Source organism: Ceratotherium simum, chromosome 35, assembly GCF_057802395.1.
Source record: "Ceratotherium simum simum isolate JZ-2026a chromosome 35, ASM5780239v1, whole genome shotgun sequence".
Classification (NCBI taxonomy): Eukaryota; Metazoa; Chordata; class Mammalia; order Perissodactyla; family Rhinocerotidae; genus Ceratotherium; species Ceratotherium simum.
In genome coordinates, this window is record NC_141934.1 from 2,863,090 (window position 1) to 2,886,876 (window position 23,787).

Here is a 23,787-nt window from a genome sequence, read left to right on the forward strand (position 1 = left end):
CCCCCAATCCTGGAAATAAGTCAGTCCAATAAAATGTGTTAGCTTCGTTTATCTGATGAAAAATGTCAATCTTCTCTTTTAATAGATTTAAGTTAGATATTACTTGACCTGTTTGATTCACATAAAAGCAACATTTTTCTCCAATGATTGTACATGCTCCTCCTTGCTGGGCAGTGAGCACATCCAGAGCACGTCGATTTTGGAGCACCACAGATGCTAGGCTGTTAATCTCTGACTGGAGTATGTTCAAGGTTTGCATGGTGGTGTTGAACTCTTGCTCCATTAGCATAGAGAGATTTAATATTGCCTTTTCCAACTCATAATCTCCAAAGCTGGGGAATAGGACTCTCAAGGCTGAAAAGAACTTGGAGTTGTGATACACAAATGGATTTTCCACGATTTCTCGACTGGCACGTTTATGTGGCACAATCTTATGAACAAACGAACCCAAGTTTGTAATTTGGCTAGCATTTAAGGTGGAGTGTTTGGTGACAGAAGGAGCCAGGTATCCAAGTCCGCATCGTCCTGACCAATTAGGTGGGAATCCTTTATACACTTTGTTGCTGCATAAAATGAAAAGACCAGTGTAGTTTAAAGACAAGGTTAGAATTGAGTCTGTAGTTCCCAGGATCTCGACTATTTCATGATCTGTGCCACTTGCACTGTTACTACCTAAACATCTCCATTTCCCATGAGCTCCTGTCAGTCTGTAAGAACAGAACAGATTGCGGAATAGCTGGTACAGGAGGCCTGCAGTCTGATTTGGCAGCTATAAAGCCTGGTCTTGTCACCTGACCAGGTGAGTCCAGATTTTTGATCCACCCATATATAGTCTGTGGCATTGGGCAGCCTAACCATGTGGATAGCTGCGATACCCCAAGTTGCACACGGTGGCTCGTAAGCCATCCAGAGCACTTGGTGATTTGGCAAATGTTTGTGCCAGAGGGAGTAGTGATAGAGTCACTTACAATTCCCTTGAGAGTTCTGAAGATGCCACCTGCGGAATCAAACCACAGAGTTTGACTGCAATATTGTCTTGGTATGTCACCCAGGAAAGGTCCAGCGCCATGTTTACTTTCAATGCAGAGGGAAAAACTTTCACCTATTGCTTGTACTTGGGCAAAGGACAGTCCTTGACCTTCTAAGTAGTCTTTCTGGGACCCAAGTGACTCACCAGGAGAAGAAGCAGAGTGAAGTTTCCCTTGTTGCGGATACCATACTCTGTTATTCATCCATTTTCCGTACTTAGTCCACCAGGTGTTCACATCAGCAGGAACAAAGACTAGTTCAGGTTCTTTTGCACTATCTAGCTGTTGACATAACCAACAGTCAGATCGATTAGTTAGCGTGGCTAGGGCTTGGTAAACTGGCATAAGGGGGTGTTTGGTCTGTGCCCGACCTGTTGAAAAGGAGAGGGTTAGTAAAAGCAAGACACAGATCGGAAAAGAGCCCATAGCGGAGACTTAGAGAGGGAAGAGGGACAGATAGAGACCAGCACTCTCCAGTCAGCTTTCTAATAAATGATTAAAATATATATATATATATATATATATCCATTAATAGTTTGTGTGTGTGAGTGTGTATATATATAGGGAGTTTTGAAGCAAGGGGGAGGAAATGGGTCAAAGTAGGTTTTCTCGATCCGTGATCTTGGGAAAAGCTGTCTACTTCGTGATGTCGGCTGCTTCTGGGGCCTGGGTTTTGGCCCTCGAAATCCTTAGTTTAAGGTCACCTGTGGGGATTATCTCCCAGTTGTCTTGAGAGCGATGTTCTGGGTCTATTTTGGCGTGGCTCACATGGATCCAGGAAGATTTTTCCTTTATTTTGATGGCAGTGCAGGTCGTCAGTAAGACTTCATAAGGTCCTTCCCAGCGAGGTGACAGTGCATGTTTTCTTCTAAAGACCTTGATGTACACCCGGTCTCCTGGTCGAAAGGGATGGCAAGGCTTGTCAGAAGGTGGTGGCCATGCCTCTTTCACCTGTTGACGATATGCTTCAAGTATACTAGTTAATTTTTGTATATAACAAGTCATAGCATCAAATTGTTCACTTAAGTTCCCATAATATTCATTTAATCCAGGAATTGAAGGTTTAGAGACGCCAGTAGGCATCGGACGTCCAAAAACTATTTCAAAAGGAGTCAGTCCATGCCTTCTATTTGGAGTATTTTGAATCTTCATAAGGGCCAAGGGCAGAGCCTCTGGCCATTTAAGTCCAGTTTCTTGACAGACTTTTCCTAGAGTTCTTTTTATATCTAGATTTTCACGTTCCACTTGCCCTGATGACTGAGGGTGATATGGGGTATGAAATTTTAATGAATACCCCAGAGTTTTTGCAAGCAAGTAGTTTATCTCTGCTGTAAAATGAGTTCCTTGGTCTGATTCAATCCATAAAGGAATGCCAAAGCAAGGAATAACTTCAGTTATTAATTTCTTTACCACTGTTGTGGCATCTGCATGTCTGGTCGGATAGCATTCAGTCCATCCATTAAATATGCAGACAATAACCAAACAGTGAGAGTAGCCTAAAGCTGAAGGCAAGTCTATAAAATCCATTTGGAGTGCCGCAAGAGGCAGCGTGGGCCTGGGAGGACTTCCTGGATCACACTGCTTTCTCCCAGAGACTTGGTAAGATTTGCAAGTTGTGCACTGGGAGGTGATTTGGTCAGAAATTTTATGGATGCCAGGGCAAAACCAGTTGTCTTTTAGTTCCTTAACTATCCCCCGTTTGCACATCTGTCCCATTTGGTGGGAGATAAGTGCAAGCCAAAAAGTCAAAAGAAAAGGAGCTACTGGAAGTCCATTTGGTCCAATGTATAATCCATCTGATAATTGTTTGGCACCCTTTTGTATCCAATTGTCTTTTTCAGATTGTGGGGCATTTGCCTGATAGTTAATAACATCAGTCAGGGATAAAGGCAGGTTTAGTTTTCAGTGATTCCAAATGAAAATGATGGAAAAAATCAAAAACGTTAGTTTGGACATCTGTAGCCAGATATCTCAGGAGACTAGAAGAAATCAGGATCCAGTCTAGTCAACAGATATAAAACAAAAACCTCAAAAGACAACAAAACTAGGATCTAATATCCGCAAATTTATACTGAAATAGTTTTTACTGAAATATAATTTTTTCTCTCTAAAATCACCCTCATTTTTATTAAAGATAGCCAAATTAAAACTAACTAGTTTGCAAAATAAGTCTAGTTCTAATAGAGTTGGCCCAATTATTTACATAAGTACAGCAAGAATAGCAATTGATCACATAGGCTCTTTTAAATCTGCTTTGCTGGAACTTTTTATAAGGAATCTCACATTGGACTTCAAAGGCCTCTCGAGGCCAGGAAAGCCAAGCCAAGGATTTTGTCATAAGACTTTGCCTGTAATACCTACAGATTTGGGTGAATTCCTCTCCTCCGAGGTTCCCCCCAAATATTTCGAGGTTCCTTGTACCTGCCAGATAAGTGACATTTTTTACTTATCTTGGTAAGTGCTGCTTGGAACATAAGGTACCAGGCCAATAGTTCTACGTGGCTTTATTCCATAAAGTCCAATCTTCATTCCTCAAAAGCTATATGCTTATATCGCAAATATGATGTTCCAGTCACAGCCTTGGTAATATAACCAGTGTTTCCAATTGTGTCCTGTTATAAGGAGAACAGATTCTTATTGAACTTATGCAAATAACTATATTGTCATGAAAACAACAATACTCACTTACTAAGAGTTTCCAAATCCTGGAGGGATCAGGTAGAGAGAAAAAGATAAATATTTCCATTGTACTTATAAAAATATCATTTACCAAATTGTTATAAGTCATAGCTAGCTCAGGAGAAACAAGAAAAAGTTTTCTTTAAATCTGAAAAAACAAAACATTAAAAATTCAGCAATACTTCAAACGAAAAATCATAAAAATTATAATCATCTTTATCAGTTCGTTCAGTCCTGTGTAATCCATTCTTGATCCCAATCTTTTTGTTAGCAGCTTCATGAAGTTATCAGTCTCTCCATCAGATTTCTATAATTTTTTACCCAGTTCAGTTTTATGATCAGAAAGTTTGTCAGAAACCTGTACTCCAGTGTAAATGTCAGAGTCCTTTCCATGAATTTTTCTGAAGTTGAAACATTTTGCAAAAGGGTTAGAGCAAAGAAATAAGTCTGTAAACAACAAGATCTCAAAATGGCAATTGACAGAGAAATTTGGTTAATTTTGTGACATACAACACTTTAAAATAATAATAACCAGAATTATGACTGATAACCAGGACAGATCAGAATTTCAGTAATGTTATACAATTTTAAAACACCTATGTCAATAACATTTGCCCACATAATAGCACATAAGCAGACTTATCATCACTTGTCTGACAATGCTTTCCATGTAATTTCACATACTGAATAAGCCTAATAAGTTTAGAATCTTTCTCCTTAAGAGAGCAAATTTCTTTGAGAAGTTTCAGGGCCCTTTGAAAATTCTCAAAGAAAAAAAGTAAAAAAAAAGACTTTATTTGAGATATGAATTTTGGGGGAGCTTGTCAAAAATATAAAAAGTCAAAGCAAACACAGCATTAACAGTCCAAAAAGCCTTACTAGAGAGACTTCAGTCTTTTGAACACAGGAAACTATTTCAACATTTTTTTTTTTTCTGTCTTTTAGGTAGACTTACCCAAAGGTAAAGAAAAATCTTTTATAACCTCTTTATCAAGTTTAAGCAAATTATCTTTTTAAGAGAAATAAGACCAAATTTTAATTTTGTACCAGCTTACTTCTGATATTAAAACTCATTTACTTAATTAAATTCATTTCAATCTTAGCCAACTTGACCATGCAAAAAACTCCTTTTCCAGAATTCCTCTTCCACAAACCTATAACTTTCTTTTTACATTCAGAATTTGTCCCATGTCTTTCTTTTCCCTCCTAGTACTTGAGGACAAATTTATCTTTCTTAATCAATCAAACAAAATATTTCCATTCTTTGTACCTTCTTTATGCATCTTACTTTCCTTGTACACAGACATATTTTTCTTAATTTTTAGTAGCTTCAATCACATATACTAATTAGGAATTTTACCCCTTAGAAACCTTAATTTGTGAGTAAAAACTAAGTAAACAATTATAAACTTTCTTTTACATTGGTATCTTGTGGCTTGGAAAATTTATAAACACTTCATAACCTTTAGAAATATGTTACTTTATAGTACAATCTTTTAATAAAACACAGGTTTACCAATAGACCCAAAAAACCTTTTAGTTTTCCTGTAATGAAAAGCCAAAAGTAGACAAATGTAAGTTCAGCAATTAATGTCTAATATCTTATCTTATTTGGAAATGATCTACTCAGAGAATTTTTATCATAAAATTTAGCAAAACTCTAAAGTTTTAAGTTTGGTAACTTAAGAGTTTGGAAGCAGTAACCACCATAACACATAATTATTGTTTAAAGTTCATCCAACATTCATCTTTTTCACAACTATTTACTTGTTCCCAATAATTATTTAGATTGCCTACAAGACTTCATAAGACTTCAGATAAAATTAGCCATCATTTAAATTACTATTTTTGTTAACCAGTTCTGTAATAGAAATAACATCAGTTTTTTTCTTACAAAATTTCATGTAAATTTCGTCACCTCTTATACCTTTAAACATAATTATCATTAAGATTTTTATCAATAGGTCTTGGTCTTCTTTTTTTTTTTTTTTAAAGATTTTATTTATTCATTTTTTTCCCCCCAAAGCCCCAGTAGATAGTTGTATGTCATAGGTTCGCATCCTTCCAGTTGCTGCATGTGGGACCCGGCCTCGGGTTGGACAGAGAAGTGGTGCCTTGGGGCGTGCCTGGGATCCGAACCCGGGCCGCCAGCATCAGAGCGCGCGCACTTAACCGCCAAGCCACGGAGCCGGCCCAGGTCTTGGTCTTCTAATTTTGGACAAGAGAAGCATTCCCAGTCAGACATTTTAAAACATACTCAGGCAAAGTTGATGTAACCTCTTTGTATAAAATTAGCTCAAACATTCCAACCTTTATAATCTTATCAACACTTATACTTTTACATGTTCTCAATTCAATTGTAACCTGAGTCAAGGTCTTAAGGCTAGTAAAATTTTTCCCTTCCTTTTTCTGGCCTTAATTCTTAGGTACCAATTAAGCAATTATGTGAGAGCTCTCAAAACATTTTTTTCCCCCCAATTTAGAAGTTTTTCCAATTCAAAGGATCCGTCGTCTGGCCATTGACGAGTAGGATCTTCATTTATATATTTATTCCAATAGTGACTCGAACCAATAAGCCTTTTTAAGGAAAGACCCGGAGGTAACTTTCCACGCTTAGAATAAATCTTTCCCATGGACGCAAGAGGCGTCCCTGGTGAGGGCGCAGATGATGTAGCCCCCATGATCCACAGAATTCACTCCCAAAGATATTCAGACTCCCCTGAGAGCTTGGCACAGCCAGACAGAGACAGTTCGGAACCCCAGTCTACTCGACTGGCCACCAAGGTGCACCCCGGTAAATGCACCTTCCGTATGGTGGAGACCAAGGAGAATAGTCTCACTGGTCACTAAGCCAAGTTTTCTCAGGACACAGAACAAGACAGAAGGAAAAACCTCATCTGGTTTTTTTTTTTTTCTTATGTGCACAATGACAGCTTTAGCCACGCCTTAGGTCTCTTGGAGCCAGAATAATACCTAGCGGGGGAGGTGCCACGGGGTTGGGGACTGTGTGCTTTACAGAGTACCTCATTGTTGCACGGACATTTTCTTGCAGTTGGCGGGGGACCTGTGTCATCTACCCTGTTCCGTGACCCAACTTATCCTGTCACGGGAGTCTTCAGAAAGTGGCGAGCGCCCTAATGGTTCTTAACTGCTCGACCTGCGCCCAACAAATTTGCGGCCTTTTTGGCTTCCAAGATGCCCTTGGCAATGACCTTCACTTCATGTGCATAATAACCCACAGCAAAGTTTGTAGACGCCGGTCTGGTGAGACCCACAAACTCACCAGTCTGTGGGGCCGGCCCGGACAGCAGGCTTATAGGGCCTATGCCTGCATCCTACCCTATGGTATTTCCTTCTTATGACAAAAGACACAGACAAAAGAGAAAAACAGAGACTACCTTTGGGAGGAAAAGGGATCAAGATCAAAAACCAAGAGTACTCTACCAAATTTAAACCAAGAGTCACTAAAAGCCCAAGAAACTAGTTTCCCAAATATTTTCTCCTGCCAATCTAAATTTAGAAAGAGAAAAAATTCTCACCATTTCCTTCCGCCGGACTCCGCAGATAGAGATTCCGGGAGGCTGACGTGGTAAGAAGTCTTACCTTTTCGCCGGCTTTTGTCAGGCGTTCCCGTATCTCATCATCTGCAGTAGTCCAGGGAGAAGGCAGGTCTTCCAGCCAGAAAAGGCAACTTGCCAGCCAGTGTGGATCCTGCCGACTACGCCAAAACTGTCTGGGGAGAGGGAGAATCTCCCTCTGCCCTTTTTCCTTAAGGTTCTTCTGGCTGGCCAAATAATCAACAAGACAGGTTAGCAGGAGAAAATAATACCAAGTTTAATAACATGTATACATGGGAGAAACTCAGAAATGAGCAACTCGTCCCTCTGTCTAAGCTGCTTGCTTAAGTATTGCAGCTAAAGGCGAAGGAACGTGTGGGGGGTGGGTAGTGGCCTGGGACTTCAGAGAGCAGAAGGACAATTCTTTTCAGGGTCATCTATTGATAATTTGGTCAGGGAGAGATAGAGTTTTTTGATAAAAGGGGCTTGGTGCCCCTCCCATTGTAACATCTATTTTACATTATCTTTATAGCCATCATGATAGAAGATCTGTTCCAGGAATGAGCCACCACATCAGACTCTTTAGGCAGTTAGTGGGGGAGGTCAAATATCCTTATTGTCTTCAGCTCGAAATAATCTGCATACCAGAGTGGTGCTTCCTGGGGCAGCTTGCCCTGAGCACCATCAAAAACAAGCTTATAAATCCTTGTGACCCTTTAGTCACCCCTCAGATTAAACAAGAAAACAGCAAATTAACAAGAGTAACTTCTTTTCTTTTTGTCTGTGTTAGGAACAAGGTCGAGGTGTAATCCTGTTCTTATTGAATATTGACAGTAACCCCAGGTGCCCAGCTTCACCTACATGAGCCTCCTTGGGCTCCCCAATTCCATGGATCACTGACTCTTCTGATTGTGGGTCCTCTCAGGTTCTGACCTCCCTCCATTTGGTGAAGGTCAGTACCTTTTTTTGGGGGGATTGGGGATGACTGCCCAGGAGATGACTGTCTCCGCCCAGAGTTGTGGCCATTGCCACAGGAGGCGATTCCCTCAGCAAGATTTTTTCTTTAGTCCATGAGTACTCTCACTAAATTGAGAGATTTCCCTGTTGTGATTCCTGTCTGTGCACTTTTCTTTCACATGAGACTTTCATTTTCTAAAAGTTTCCCAAGGAGAAGTTTCTCCCTCAGGAAGTCCAGCTGGTTTTATGTTTAAGAACTATGGTCCCTTCTCTTGTAAATTTCTATCTCAATGGACCAAAATTACTAAGGACCATTTAAAATCACAATGGCCAGTAGAGGGAACATTATAATTAGATAAGATCATTTAAAAGGTGCACTTAAAAGCAAAGTCTTCATAATTCTAAAAATAGCTTCATTGAAAGTTTTACTGCAAAAAGCTAATGAAAAGTTAAAGATATAATAAGGACCTAAAGGAAAAGACCACACAGCCATAAAGAGAAGTCCACCAAGTTAGTGGCCTTACTGACACCCTCATATCTACCCTCATAGGAGTGCCCTGGACGGGCTGCTTCCAGAGTTGATGAGACCCTGAGGGTTTTCCTAGTAAACTGCTACCTTATTCCCTTAAACAGCCCAGGGGAAACTAAAATTAAAATTAATAGGGTTATTTAATACTGCCAGAAATATTTACTGTTTGTCCCAGATGAAAAATAACAAGGTATTTAGAAGGACTTTTTTTTTAGTAGCTCTATGGTCAAAAATTGGCTAGATTAAAAGCTGATATTCAGAGCCTGAAAGGAACTTTTGTAACAGGTTTTCTTCCCTAAGTGAAAGTAAATCTATGTACCTAGAGAGAAAGAAGTAAATTAAGGATAATGTAAAACGTTACAACCCAATTTCCGAGGCATTGAGAGCAACAGTCCTTGTCTTACAAATCTTTGCAAACGTGAAAATGCAGCTCTACAGGCAGTTCAGATTCCAGCCCTTCCCTTTCACCAATCCTAAAACCTCCCCGATCTGACTCACAGCCTGGTAACCTCTCCAGGAACTCTTATTTAGACCGTCCCCAATTCCTAAGACTGAAGGAAAAATTTTAAATCCCAATTATCCTGAAACTCCTAGGAAAAAACTTGCATTCTTTTCTCTCTATCCTTTGAAGTTGTAAATTTTCCCATATCTTTAGAATGTACACACCCCAGGAGACCACAGCCCACAGTCACCTGAGACTAAGCCTGGCTAGCTGAATCAGTAAAGCCTGAGGTGAAAGAAAAAAAGGGGGAAAGTTTCCTGGCTGCTGGAGAGGCTCTTTCACCTCAAATCTAATTCATAGCCTCCTTATCTACAGCAAAGATAAATCTTAAAGTCTTCTCCACAAATACTAACAACAACAACAACAACAACAACTTTTAAGCAGGTAACCTTAACTTATTCCATATGCTAGAGACACAATTATTTGTAAAATACTAAGTTTTGTAGTACTTGATCCATGGCTGAAATTTTTAAAATAAAGCTATAAGATCTCTGTCTGTGTTGTTCTATATATATATGTACACTATATATGTGTGATATTGTTCTACCTCCAGATAGTATTAACAAAACTGATTTCTAAAAAGAGTTCCATTTAATGAACTTAAAGTAAGAGCTCATGTAAATCATTTCAAAATATAACAGAAACCCAACCCTAATGTTTTTCAAGTTAATATGTTATAAAATAATCCTTGGGAAACAAAAGCTTGCTTAAGTTTATTGGTTTAATTAAAATAGGCATGTCTTCAGAGTTATCAGCACTGGAGATAATGGAAACATACAACTTATTCTACCTGGGTTATTAATCAAATAAGCTCATGTTATCACTGTTATAAAATTTGTCAGCAAGAGAAAATTAGCTTAAAATGATAGCTAACTGCTTTAATGTCTGATGAAGTTTTCATGAATAATCTAAGTATGATTGTTAAGAACAAAGGAATTATTTAGATGTTAATGAAATAAGGAATTTTAAGTGCAATAATTATGTTTTATGGTATGTGTACTTTAAAATAGCTTCCCCAAATCTTTTGGTAACTTGAAACCTTAGACTTTTGCTAAATGAAAGTAAATGATGGAAAATTCATTTAATATCTAGATAGGATAAAACAGATTTCCAGATAAGATAAAACAGAAAAATGTTAATTATTGTACAGGAGTTTATCTATTTGGCTTCTTCTTACAGAAAAACTAAAAGATGTTTGGGTCTACTAGTAAACACATCTTGTGCCACATTAAAAAATTTTATGCTATGAGAAAATGTATGATCTCAGTAAAAGAAGGTATAAGATATGGAGATATTTTTGTTAAGAAAGTAAATTTGTCCTCAAGTAAAACCAGTTATGGGAACAAAGGTGAAATTCTCAATGTAAAAAAGAAAGTTTCCAGAAGGGGATCCCTGAGAAAAGAGTCTTGTGCGTGGTCGAGCTGGCTAAGTTTGGAATGAATTCAATTAAGTAAATGAGTTTTAATATCAAACATAAGCAGGTGCAAAATGAGAATTTGGTTTCTCTCTGTTTTTCTTATAAGGACAAGGTTTCTTGGGCTTTTAATCTACTCTTGATAAAGAGATTATGAAAAGTTTTTCTTTACCTTTGAGCAATCTGCATAAAAGGCAGAGATTTTATGTTTTATCAGAATAATTTCCTGTGCTTTATGTTAAACACTGAGTCTTTCCTATTACAGAGAGCTAAGGTTTTGCAGCTATGTAGCCTTCTATATTTGTGTTTGAAATCTTTTTGTCACTTTGTTTAAATACATAATTAAATATTAAGTTTCATAATGATCTGTGATCCTATTTAAGCAAGTATTTTAAGACTTTCTTTGATATTTTTGACAAACTTCCCAAAATCAGATTATAAATGAAGTCTTTTTTTTACCTCAAGCTATCACTGGGATTTTTCAGAGGATTCCTGAAACATCTCAAAAGATTAGTTTTCTCTCCTTATAAAAAGAGAGATATTAAACTAATTGGGCTTATCTGATGTGGGAAGTGTTGTCAAATAAGAAATAACATTAAGCCTTCTTCATTTTATGTCTTTATCAGTATATGTTATAAGAGTTCCAGAAATTATGTGAAATTCCTGGAAGTCTAACATGTCCTGGGATAAAATGTTGTCTGTCCTCAAAATTGAGGCTCATACTAAATATCAGGAAAGCTCCTTAGCTGATTTTCATGAAGAGGCAGCAACAACAGAATCTATAAAGATTGGTATATGTGGACGAAGTCCACTCTGCCTCTGCATAGAACAGTACCCCATTGCCAGACTTTTGCCATCCTGATGTCCTTATAACATGGCAACAGTCTGCTCCTGAAGCAGAGAAATAAAGATGGGTAAACAAGTGCTGTAAATTCAACAGTCAGGGCTATAGGAAACCCAAGACGGCCACTGGGCTCTTCCTGGCTCTCTAGCAAATCCCATTTTTCGGAGTTTGGTTTTGTTTTGGTTTGGTTTGGTTTGGTAAGGAAGATTGGCCCTGAGCTAACACCTGTATCAATCCTCCTCTTTTTGCCTGGGGAAGATTGGCTCTGAGCTAACATCTGTGCCAATCATCCTCTATTTTGTATGTGGGTCACTGCCACAACATGGCTTGATGAGTGGTGTAAGTCTATGCCCAGGATCCAAACTCAGGAACCCCGGGCTGCCGAACTGGAGTGCACTGAACTTAATTACTATGCCACTGGGCCAGCCCCCATTTTTCAGTTTTTACATTCCTTCACCCACTATAGGAAAAACTATTCTGTCCCCAGAGGCCTCAGAACTCCTCCCTCTGGGTCCTCTGAGCACCTGCAGCTGGACTTCATTCAACTGCCACTTCCTATGGCTCATCAATATGTTCTCGTTATTGTCTGTGTTTTCCGGATGGGTTGAAGCCTTTCCCTTGTCACAAAGCTGATGCCCTCACAACGGCAAAGAAACTGTCAGAACACATGCTTCCCTCTTGGGATGCACCTTTCACAATCTCCAGTGACCAAGGCACCCACTTCACTGGGCAAATCATACGCAAACTTCTTGGGATTATCACTGTTCTGATCACCCTCAATCATCAGGCAAAGTGAGGAAAACTAATAGAAAAACTGGATTCAAGCAGAACAAATATTCATTACCTGGGACTACATGAACTTAAGAAGATGTTCTAATGTTTTGTTTTTCCAGATTTAAAGAAATCTTTTCTTGGCCAGCCCGGTGGCTTAGTGGTTAAGTGTGCGCACTCCATTACTGGCCGCCCGGGTTTGGATCCTGGGCGCGCACCAACGCGCCGCTTCTCCAGCCATGCTGAGGCCGAGTCCCACATACAGCAACTAGAAGGATGTGCAACTATGACATACAACTATCTACTGGGGCTTTGGGGAAAGAAAAAAGGAGGAGGATTGGCAATCAATGTTAGCTCAGAGCCGGTCTTCCTCAGCAAAAAGAGGAGGATTAGCACAGATGTTAGCTCAGGGCTGATCTTACTCACAAAAAAAAAAAAAAAAGAAATTTGATTTAAAAGAAATCTTTTCTCTTAATGTATCAACAATTTGGTAAGATATACCTTTGTGAACAAAGATGAAACATTGACTTTTTCTTCCTACCTGATCCCTCCATAATTCAGAAACTCTCAGGGAGTATGCTTATTTTCACTTGTATAGATAATCAGGCCAAGTTTTTAACATAAACAAATTCGTTTTACTGTGATTATTTTTCACACACAAAAAAATTGAGGATAATTATAGAGAGAAAAATTATGTTGCACATTTATAGATATTAGATTCTAGTCCTGTTAATTGTCTTTGAGGTTTGTTATATACTGTGCACTGGACTCTCCTGGCCTAAGGCACTGCCTTCAGTCTTGCTGACTTTTCGCAGTGCCCTCTTTGGAAAACAAGAACTAACTCCACATGAGACAGTCACCAGCAGATCAGTGCCTGCTAGTTCACAACCTTCTGTTGCTCCCCTGTTGTCTTATGGGAGTCTGAGCAGCTACTGTGAGTCTCTACTGTCTTACACTCAAGCCCATCATCAACAGGTTAAAGATGCTTTTCTGGATTCCAATTTAAAGGACTGTGTTGGTCACAGTCTAGAGTCTGGTGACTGGGTATTCTGGAAGCATCATCAGAGGAAGACAGCTTTCAAGCCCCACTGGAAAGGACCTTACCAAGTGCTCCTGACCACAGACAGACCTACAGAGCTAGAAGGCATTGCATACTATGTGCCCCTTCTGGGTACACCTTCCACCTATGGGAACCCTGGGCTTATGAATTTCTAGACAGCTGGCATATGGCAGAACAATGCCTTTAGGATATCATAGTATTCATTTCAAGTTCTTGTTAAAGAAGAAATGCAACCACAATCTCATAGGTCTAGGCGAGACTTGGCGACCCACTTTGTACACCCCATCTACTCTCCATTGATCACCATTGCCAAAGGCTTTGTCCCTTGCATTGATGTTGTCCATAATGACTTGTTGAAAAAAAAAAATGTATCCCTAACCATAGCCACACTGGCAAATTCTACCGCTTGAGCCTTAGCTCAACAACAATGATCTCTGGGTTCCCTAACGAGGGTTGTATTAGATAATCAACTGGCACTCAATTATCTCCTTGCAGAACAGGGCGGCATCTGTGTCATAGTCAACACCTGCTGCTGCACCTGCATCAACTGTTCTGGTGAAGTTGAGTTAGAGCTCGGAAGAATTATAAAAATAGCACAGGATGTCTCCTGTCCAGTGTCTTTTAATGACACCCTCTGGTTCCCTATCGATGTTTTCAGCTGGCTTCCTTCAGGTATAGGTGTTTGGATGAGATCAGGACTTCAAATATTGTTTATGATGATTATTGGAATTTTGCTGTGTGTACTTGTATTTAAACTCTTATGTTACTACTCAGTCAGATCTGCTCCAGAACTTCTACAAACACCAAGATTATGGTCACTCAATGTATTGAAATGATAGATAAGGATTATTCACCTGAACCTCCAGGTATGCAAATGAAATTCCCAGGCAAGGAAACTTAAGAGTCATTTCTTGACCACCTCCTTGTTGCTCAAATGTGGCCTAACCACTATGACACTGACCTCTTGGAATATCCATTGGGATAAAAAAAATCTCTCCCCACCCCCCCAACATGGAACATGACTTTCTGGGACAGGTCCGTCCCAGCAATGTGGGACTAAACAAATCTATGGTTGATCAGTGATGCTTTCAGAGAAATATCTTGATCAAAAGGGGAAAAACATGAAATATGAAATAAAAGGGAGTCACTTATGTCTAAGGGTTTTAAAATGGAGCTGGGAAGCCATGAAGGAAATGGGTCTTATGCTCATCCTCCTGGGGCAGAACGTGAACTTTTGAACTGAGTAACGCTTGTGGGAGATCAAGATTTGGCCACCCTGAAATCTATCTCTTTACCTTGGTTGTTTTCTCTGAGGACATTTGACCTCCCCCACTAACTGCCTAAAGAATTTGACGTGGTGGCTCCTATCTGGGAAAGAACAGATCTATCATGATGGCTGTAAAGATAACGTAGGGTAAATGTTACAATAGGAAAGGCACCAACAAGCCCCTCTTATCAGAAGTTCTGTCTCTCTGGCCACATTCTCTGGATGACCCTGCGGAGAAGAGTTGCCAGACAATCATTTACATTTATAAGGGAAATCTCCATTTGTAAAGGTATCTCCCTCTCTGTTTGGAGAAGAGAGGGGGATGAGCTCATCTCTAGTGACTTGTCAATGTGGAAGGTGAGGCCTTGAGCTACGTAATAACCTTACTCTTGTTTACTGTGCTTTAGTGGTAATCTCCTATAACTGACTCCCCCCACCCCCAAAATCCTCCTTTGTCATTGGCTGAAAATGATATTTAAGACGAGAATTTCTGCTATTGTGTTGAGAAATGCAGTGTCCCTGCTTTCTCCCATGTATACATGTTATTAAACTTGGTATTATTTTCTCCTGCTAACCTGTCTTGTTGATTATCTGGCCAGCCAGAAGAACCTTAAGGGAAAGGGCAGAGGGAGATTCTCCCTCTCCCCCGACACGCTGCAAGAAACCTGCAGCTCCTCACCATGACGGACTTTTGCCTCCCTCTAGCTAGCCTTAGCAGTCATTTATTTTTAGCCAAAATTAGCTTTCTGTTGCAAACCCCAATTAACATTCTTTGTAATGCAAACCTCCCTTCTGTGCCTTTAAAAGCCCTTGACTTTTACTCCCTAGCAGGACCCTAGTTGGGTTTCTACCTGAATCTGTGCTCCCTGAATTGCAATTCTCTGATCCTCAAATAAATGCCTCTCTACCTCTCCTTTTGGTTCTTTAGGTTAACAAGGTCAGGCATTACTCCCACCCACTCCTCTTAATCACTGAATCTACACACCACATGTGACCGAGATGTCCCTATGTCCTTCTGCTTCCTGGAGTTCCCCTTCCTGTTAGCATCCAAATAAGATTGCTGAAATCAGCTCATTCATTCCAGGTAGTCCAGGCCCTCTACAGTTTCTGAGAGCTTTTTGGGGGAGGGGAAGAACAGGGCAAAAAAAGTCTTACCTTTCTCCCAAGCCAGTCCTTGTTGCTAGCTTTTCCTCCACTTTTGTCTGTCTCCTGCAGCTTCTGTCCTCTCTGTCCCCATGCTGTCCCCTCCCCCAGTCTGCTATTCTCCCCAGGACCAAATTTAGCCCAAACTCCACCATTCAAAGCCCACCAGCATGTTGCCCCGTGTTACCTCTCCACAATTATCCTCATTACACCTCACCATGAACTGGTTTCCCAGCCCTTCCTTCGTTTTGTCCTCCAGCCCCGGCAATGGCAGTCACATCTGTCCACACCTGCTCCAGCCCTCGCCAGAGATGCACCCTCCCTCAATTCCTGTAGCATCCTGCCTGAGACTGACTCTGGTTCCTTGTCCCCACTATGTTGGTCCTCCCTGGGAGGAGTCCCATATCTGGTTCTCCAAACACCACTCCCTGGAAGCCCCAGCTAGCTGCCTGACCCTTCTAACCCCTGAAGTCTGCCCGAGCAAGGGAGGAGTGGGTAGCTGAAGAGTTGGTCCCACTAAATCCATGGGGTGGGGAGTGGGGGAAGTATTGCTCAAACCCAGACCATTTGAACTCCCACAGAGAACATTACCCCACATGCCCATCGGCCTAGCCATGTAGGCAGGGTAAGAAATCTACATTTTGCATCTGTTTTTTTTTTTAATTTATTATATTAATATATAATTTATATTTGTAAATTATCATATATAATTTATATTCATGTATTTATATTCTCTATATTTAACTCCTTTTTAGTGCTGCCTTCTCTACAAAAATTCCAGCTCATTCAGTTGTGCTTAGAAGAGCCAGGAGAAGGGGCTCTTTTCCTCTGTAGGGTAAACACAGAGTCTCCCATGGACCAGCTGCAGGAATGGGGGAGGTGGTGGGAGGTGGTAAACTGAGGGCATCAGTCACCCTTCCAGAAACCTTAGAAATTCTGTGTTTCCTTTCACCAAGGTGTGTGTGTGGGGGTAATTCTTTGGCCTCCTGCAACGACCTCTTGTGGGGTCTCCTGCCCCCATGCTCCCCCAGCTGCTATATGCTCCCCGGAGACGGCCAATCCAACCTGCATCTGTTGCCAGCTGGCTTCGGCCCGCGCAGGAAAGCCAAACTCCTGGTCCAGCCATGGTCACGCCAGCCCAGCCCAGTGCTGCCAGTGTCACCCTCTTCACCACAGTCCACGGGCTCGGCTGAACTGCACAACTCTCCTGAGCCCACCCTGCCCTCTCCACCCTTCCGTCTCTGCTGCTTGGAAACCTCGCGATACTTTCTTTAAGACCCACTCACAAGTCCTAAGTCCCCCGGAAGGCAGAAGTACTCCCTCCCTCCTAGAGCTTCCCGGCCACTTCCTTGCGGGGACCCATCACATGGTCCACACCACGTGCTCTTGCAGGAGTCCGGTTACACGTCTGCCCCTGACAGATCCGGGCTTAAAGCTTCTCCCCAGCCCAGGACACTGACCTCAGCGCCAGTACGAGGCCGCTGACGGAACAGCCCGCACAGGCGTTTGCTCAGCTGACGTCGGCAAGGCCTTTCACAGGGACCAGCCCTGTCCCTTCCACACCCTGCGCGGCTGGTGGTGAGACCGCACTTCACAGATGGACACGTGGGGCTCAGGCGGTGAGAGCTATGGCAGCGTGGCCTCCCCGCTCATCAGGGGCTCCCTCCTGCCCCGCGGCCGCCCCTCCACAGTCGCTCAGGCCGTCAGCAGCGCAGCCTCCCGCCGACGCCGCAGCAGACCTTCAGCCGCTGCACTGCCGCCGCCACCGCTGCCAAGTTGCCACTTCCCGCCCAAAGTGATAGCCAATCAAAAGAGCGATTTCTCAGGTCAAGAAAGTGGTCCACTGCTATTGGGGTCCCAGTCGAGGTCCCGCCCCCTGATGTGGTCAGAGCCAATGGCAGTCGCACTGGCGGCGAACCAACCGATCAGGGCGCTGCAGGTGGGCAGTCGGGTGTGTACTGTTGGCCCTAGAGGAGGTGGAAGCGCCCGGTGCGGGGATTGCCGTGGTTGGGTAGGCGGCGGGGTGTGGAGGACAGGCCCAGGTGACAGCGGGGTGCAAGGGCCTTCTCCCTGCCGGGACAGCAACTGGACCCGGACACTACCGAGGGCCGTGTCCGCAGCTTGTGGGTCAGGGGTGGGCGCCGGGCACACTGCACAGATGCGGTCGCCCTTCCAGACTCTTCCTTCCCGAAGCAACACCAAGTGTTGCCCTTGAACTCTCTCCTGTGTGTCTCTGCTGTGCTGTGAGCTCATGAGGGCACTTAAAAAAATAGGCAATATTACAAGGTCTTGAAAGAAGAATGATGGAAAAGGGTATATGCGGAAAAATCTTGCTTCCTCCACTAGATAGGTGTTTTGTTTTCTGGTTGTTTATGCTTATAATTTTTTTTTTAAGCAAAACCAAGCAAACATGAATAAAGGTGCCTATATCCCCTGTTTCTTTTTCTTTTTTTTTTTAAGATTTTATTTATTTATTTATTTTCCCCCCAAAGCCCCAGTAGATAGTTGTATGTCATAGCTGTACATCCTTCTAGTTGCTGTATGTGGGACGCGGCCTCAGCATGGCCGGAGAAGCGGTGCATTGGTGCTCGCCTGGGATCTGAACCCAGACCACCAGCAGCGGAGCGAGCACACTTAACCGCTAAGCCACGGGGCCGGCCCTCCCCTGTTTCTTGCACCAAAGGTAGCAGACAGTACACACTCTTGCACCTGTTTTTTGATTGTACGAAGAGTCCAGCTCCCTCCGTCTCAGCATACAAGGATCTGCATTGTCCTTTACCCCGCACAGTGATCCAGAGTGTGGCTGTAGGTTGTTCAGCCTGTTCTGTACTGCTGGAGACTGGGATGTTTTCCCGTCTTTACACATAAAGCTGCAATGAGTGATCTGTGCCTGTGCCGTTTCTTGCTGGTGTAGGTATGTAGGGGATGCCGGAAATGGACGGCTGTGAGCCTGTAGATGTTGTCAGATTCCCTTCCTCAGCAATATATGAGAATGCCTGTTTCCCCACAGCAGGGTGGGCTTCAGCCTTTAATCTGTTCATTTTTATATCCTCGGCTCATAGGTGTCTACTGGGTAACTGTTGAATTAAAACGTTAATAGCTTACGCGTCAATGGAACCCAACCAATGCCTCTGTCTTTGTGCACTTCTAAAACAAGTGGTGCCCAAGAGACAGCCTTGTGTGGAGAGAGGCCAGAATGTCCCTGGGACAGGACTTTACATGTTCCAGGTCAAGGTTCACTTGTTCCCAGGGAGTGAGGCTGATAGCTAGTCATCTCAGCCTCAGTTTCCCCTCCTGACCATTGTGGTAGCTTCCAAACTTTATAAAAAGCGTGTAACTGTATAATAACTCATACTAACCTCTGCGGTCTCCTTTTGTAAATGTTGGTTTTGAGGCTTCTCTTATTGGTCACAGCATGAAATCAAGCTGCTCAAAAAAATAGAGATGAAGTTGTCCAAGTGTAAATGAAAAGTATCTTCTGTTAACTGTCAGGTAAAAGGAAGCTTCTGGATTAGAAGAAATTTGTGCATTTCATCATTTTTAGGAGCTGTTCTTTTTAGCAAAGGCTTTGTCTTAAAAAAGAAAAATGCCATGATTAATACTTTCAGAAGAGCTATTCAGCCATTTGTTTGTTTGGTATAATAGGGTCTTCTCAAGTTGAAATGCCTAAATATGATTTTAAGAGTTCATAGTACTTAGTTGAACCAACTAAATTGAGAAACTTCAGGTGAGGGGAGGTGGTGAGGAGTTGGTGTAAATCTAACCTAAAAGAAATTATACTGATCTTCTCTGAGACAATGTTGGCCATTCTGGGTACTTCCCCTTTGTTATAAGAGGGTTTGTGTCTCAAGATGAATTTAATGGAAATCCCAGCTGTAGAAATCTTGATTAAAATCCTCCTTTATGCATCAGATCCTCATCACAATGTTGAGAACCTTCTGGAGAATTTGTCCCTGCCTCGAAGGGTAATTTTTTTTCTGGCTCAGTATTGCAGTTTGGTTGGAACCAGAATTAGCCTATCAGCTGTGAATTAGGCCCTTGTCTTTCACTTACTAAGGAGGTGGCCAGAAGCAGAGTTTCTAGGCTTCCAGACCATCACTCTTACGAGCTAGGAGATTACAGTGCTGGGTTAGGAAATCAGAAAGAACTTGGAGTAGTTTGGGGTTTCTGAACTGTAATGTGATCATATTTACATGATAGGAAAATAATACCATGCTTAAATTTATCTGGCTCCTGATGTGGCCATTTTGACTGCCTATTTCATTTTTACTCTGGGTCTCTCGCCTTGAGTGAGCTCCAGTAGTAGGTGTAAGGAATCTGTCCATTTCATCTATGTTGTCGAATTTATTCTTGCAGAGTCGTTCGTAATATTCCTTTACCCTTTCAATATCTTGGTATCAGTAGTGACATCCTGTTTCTTGTTCATGGTATTGGTAGTGTGTGTCTTCTCTTTCTCTGAATCAATTAGGCTAGGGGTTTATTAATGTGATTTTCAGCTCAAAGAACCAGGATTTGGTTTCATTGATTTTTCTCTTTTTTTCTCTCTGTTTTCTGTTTAGTTTATTTCTGCTCTTTATTATTTCCCTTTCTCTTGCATAATTTGGATATTTGCTCTTTTTCTAGTTTCTTAAGGTGAAAGCTTAGGTCATTGATTTTGAAACTTGTGAACAACTTTCTGTGTCTGTGTTCATGAGGGATACTGGTCTGTGTTTCCTTGTACTGTTGTTGGTTTTGGTGCCCCAGGTGATGCTGGCCTCATAGAGTGAGTTGGGAGGCATTCCTTTCTCTTCTGTTTTCTGGAAGAGTTTTACAGGTCGTTGATTTTAGATGTTTTCAGCTTTTTCTAATATGAGTGTTTTATATATGTTTCCCTCTAAGCGCTGTTTTAGCTGCATCCCAGAAATTTTGGTATGTCATGTTTTCCTTTTCATTCCAGTCAAAATACTTTCTAATCTCCCTTGTTCTTAGTTTCCAACTATTTGGGGGGATTTTTAAGATATCTTTGTGTTACTGATTTCTAATTTAATTCTGACATTCAGAAAATATATTTTGTAGTATTTAAATTTTTGTATTAAGATCTTTATTAATAGATGCTTGTAGTTTGTTGGGTCTTTTGAAAATATCAAGTTGTAAACTTTTATCACAAATTAAAAATGAGCTTCTTAAAAATTTAGCTTGACCAGATACGAAACAATTCAAAAACCTTTAAAGGTGTGTTGAGAAAAACTAGGCTTCACAAAAAAAATAAGACACATTTGTCATGACCAAAGAGACATCTTTAGATAGAATAATGAAAGTCCCGTGCTGCATAGATAAGCAGATAGTTCGTTATCTGGTCAAGAGGGAAAAAGCAGGCACTTAAGGTCTTCAGCTCTGGTCTTTGGTTCATTTCTCATTGCTGGAATTTCATGTGCGTTTCTCCTTGTTGGGTGACTAAAGCAGATGGTGGAGGGATGGTGAGTGTGCATTTCCTCAGCCCGCCCGGCTCAGCCTCGGGAGGGAGGAGTTCTCAGCTGGTGGAGCAGCTGCTCGTGTCTCTCTGCCGTCGTGTGGTTTAGGGTTTTCTTGGCGTCTGTGTTGGTCATTGAAGGCGCGGCGGTGCTGATGTTGAGGTGGCTGCTTACGTTAGGTCTCAGCTCCTTGACCTTCCTGATCTTCATGGCGGTCCTCTCTGGGCTGCCTTTGGTGAGGAGGGCCTCTGTGGAATTGTGGGCTACACCCTGATACAGCTTCTGTCTCACTGGTCTCCCTTGTTCTCCTGCACGCTGGTTGTCAGTCCCCTCCATCACTCCTCCCTGCACAGGGGGTTTGGGACACTGTGTTGTCACCCATAGGGTCTCTGCATGTAGTAAGGTGGGGACCAAGGCCTGCGATCGGGCCGGTGCTGTGGGGCCTGGCCTTCGGGAGCACTCTCTGGTCCCTGTTCTTTCCCTGCTGTCACTATTGTGCTAATTCTGCTGGTGGTTGTGTGGAGGACCCCTGCGACATGGAGAGCGTCTATGAGGGTCCGGGTCTGCTGCATGTCTACTGTCTTGCACTGCAGCCCCCCCAGGGCCTGTCACACTTGCTGCCTCTGCACCCTTTCTCCTTCCACAGCGTCAGACTGCACAGTCTCCCGTCTCCTGCACTGCGAAGGTCCTTGCTGGGGTTCTTCTTCTTTGTAGCGGTCTGTGTACATCTTCCTGGGTGTCCTTCCTGTTGATGAAACCATATCCATTTCTTACCTTGAACCATGTTACTGTTCCCAAAACTTTGTTACGCTTACCCTCTTACTGTGCCTGTGCCTTGCGCGTGGTGCTGGGCTTTGTGTCGGCAGCACTGGGGGCGGGGACAGCTGAAGGTCTTGGCTCAGGGTGTGGTGACGGTGACTGGGCCGGCTGGCCACTCAAGGGTGCAGTGACGGAGCCTGGAGCTGGAGGTGACAGCAGGGTTCTCAGGGCTCTCGGGGGCCCCCTCTTCCCTCCCACCACTGATCAAACTCTTATTTGGATTATGTGAGATTTGTTGAGACTAGTCTTAGGTTGGTGGAGAATGTGGTCTCTCTTGGCAGATGTCCCCTGTGCACATGAGAAGAACGTGTATTCTGCTGCATTGGGGGAGTGTTCTATGGTGTCACTCAGGTCAGTGTGGTTGACAGTGCTGGCCAGGTCCTCTGTGTCCTTACTGATTTCTGTCTGGTTGTTCACTCAGTTATCGAGAAAGTGTTGAATCTTTGATTGTGGATCGCCTATTTCTCCTTTCCGTTCTGCCAGTTTTTCCTTGTATATTTTGAAGCTCTGTGTCTAGAAGCTATGACTCTAATGATACATAACCATCAAGGACTGTTCTGCCCTCCTGGTGAATTGGCCCCTTTATTATTATGAAATAATCCTCTTTCCCTGGTAAAATTCTTTGCTCTGAAAGCAACACTGTTGGTCCTGGCCTGCGCTCTCCCCTGCCTGGACCCCACACAAGTGCTCTGCTCCCTGTGGGGAGGTGCTGTCCAGTGGACCCTGCCCCTTGCCTTGACCAGAGGCCTGCTGGGCATCAGAGAATGCCAGAACTGAGATACCCTGAGTTCCTGCTAGTCCACTCACCCAGCTGTGGGTTCAAGCCCACCGTGGCACTCTTGGAGAAGCAAGAGATGAGTGGTGGAGTGGGAGGCCCCAGGCTCACCACCTGGTCCCTGAGTGCTGGAACAAAGTGGTTGCTGCCCCCTCCGTGTGCCTGTGTGCCCCTCCTGCTGCCTGGCCTCATCCAGGGCGAAGTTTCCTCTAAATCTGCTTGGAGAATGCCTGACAGGGCAGCCCGTCCATCCCAACCTCCCTTCTCCCAGACCAAGGCCAGTCTATGTGCTCAGAACGTGCTGCTGCCAGCAGAAAACAAACACCAGAGAATAAAACCTGCACTGTTCCTATAGCCACTCTCGCTTTTCTTTGGCGTAGCCTTGGCATGCTGTGTCTTTTTCCATCTTTACTTTTTACCCTCTCTCTGGCCTCTTGTGGTTAGCATAGGTGAGGTCTTGGTTTTTCCTCCATCTGACAATCCGCTTTTTCTTAGGTAATTACATTTAATTTCTAAGGATGTTAATGTGACAAGTGGCGTGGTTGGGTTTAAATCCCCCAGGTTGCTGTTTGTTTTCTATTTATCGCATATGTTTGTTCCCGTTTCCCTCTTTTTTTCTAAGTTCTTTTGTAGATTATTTGTATGATTCCATTTTACCTCCTTTATTAGCTTCTTAGCTATTCCACTTCATTTTACTTTTTGTGGTTGCTGTGAGGATGACCGCCTACATCTTCTGTTTGTGCCAGTCCACCTTCAGTGATGCTGTGCCGCCTCACAACGGTCCCCTTCCGTTTCCCCTTCTTGACCTTGGTGCTATTGTTTGTGATATTTTACTTTTGTGTGACTTATTAACCTCACAATAAAGCGTATGGATATATAATAGTTATTTTAATGTCATGTATACTAATTCTATCATCTATGCCATTTCTGGGTCTGTTTTTATTGATTGCTTTTTCTCTTCATAGGGTCATTTTTTCTTGATTTTTTTTTTG

The 23,787-nt window shown here is 42.5% G+C and overlaps 3 pseudogenes across 1 annotated transcript in view; 2 read left to right on the forward strand and 1 right to left on the reverse strand.

Moving 5' to 3' along the window:
* LOC101387609 (cationic amino acid transporter 4-like) overlaps positions 1 to 23,787 on the forward strand; it is a 351,414-nt pseudogene that overhangs the window by 188,900 nt on the left and 138,727 nt on the right.
* The window catches only part of LOC101395653 (tubulin alpha-3 chain-like), a 40,828-nt pseudogene that overhangs the window by 1,269 nt on the left and 15,772 nt on the right, over positions 1 to 23,787 (forward strand). The gene's annotated exons all lie outside the window — the stretch shown is intronic.
* LOC106804000 (Y-box-binding protein 1 pseudogene) lies at positions 21,224 to 22,987 on the reverse strand (annotated as a pseudogene).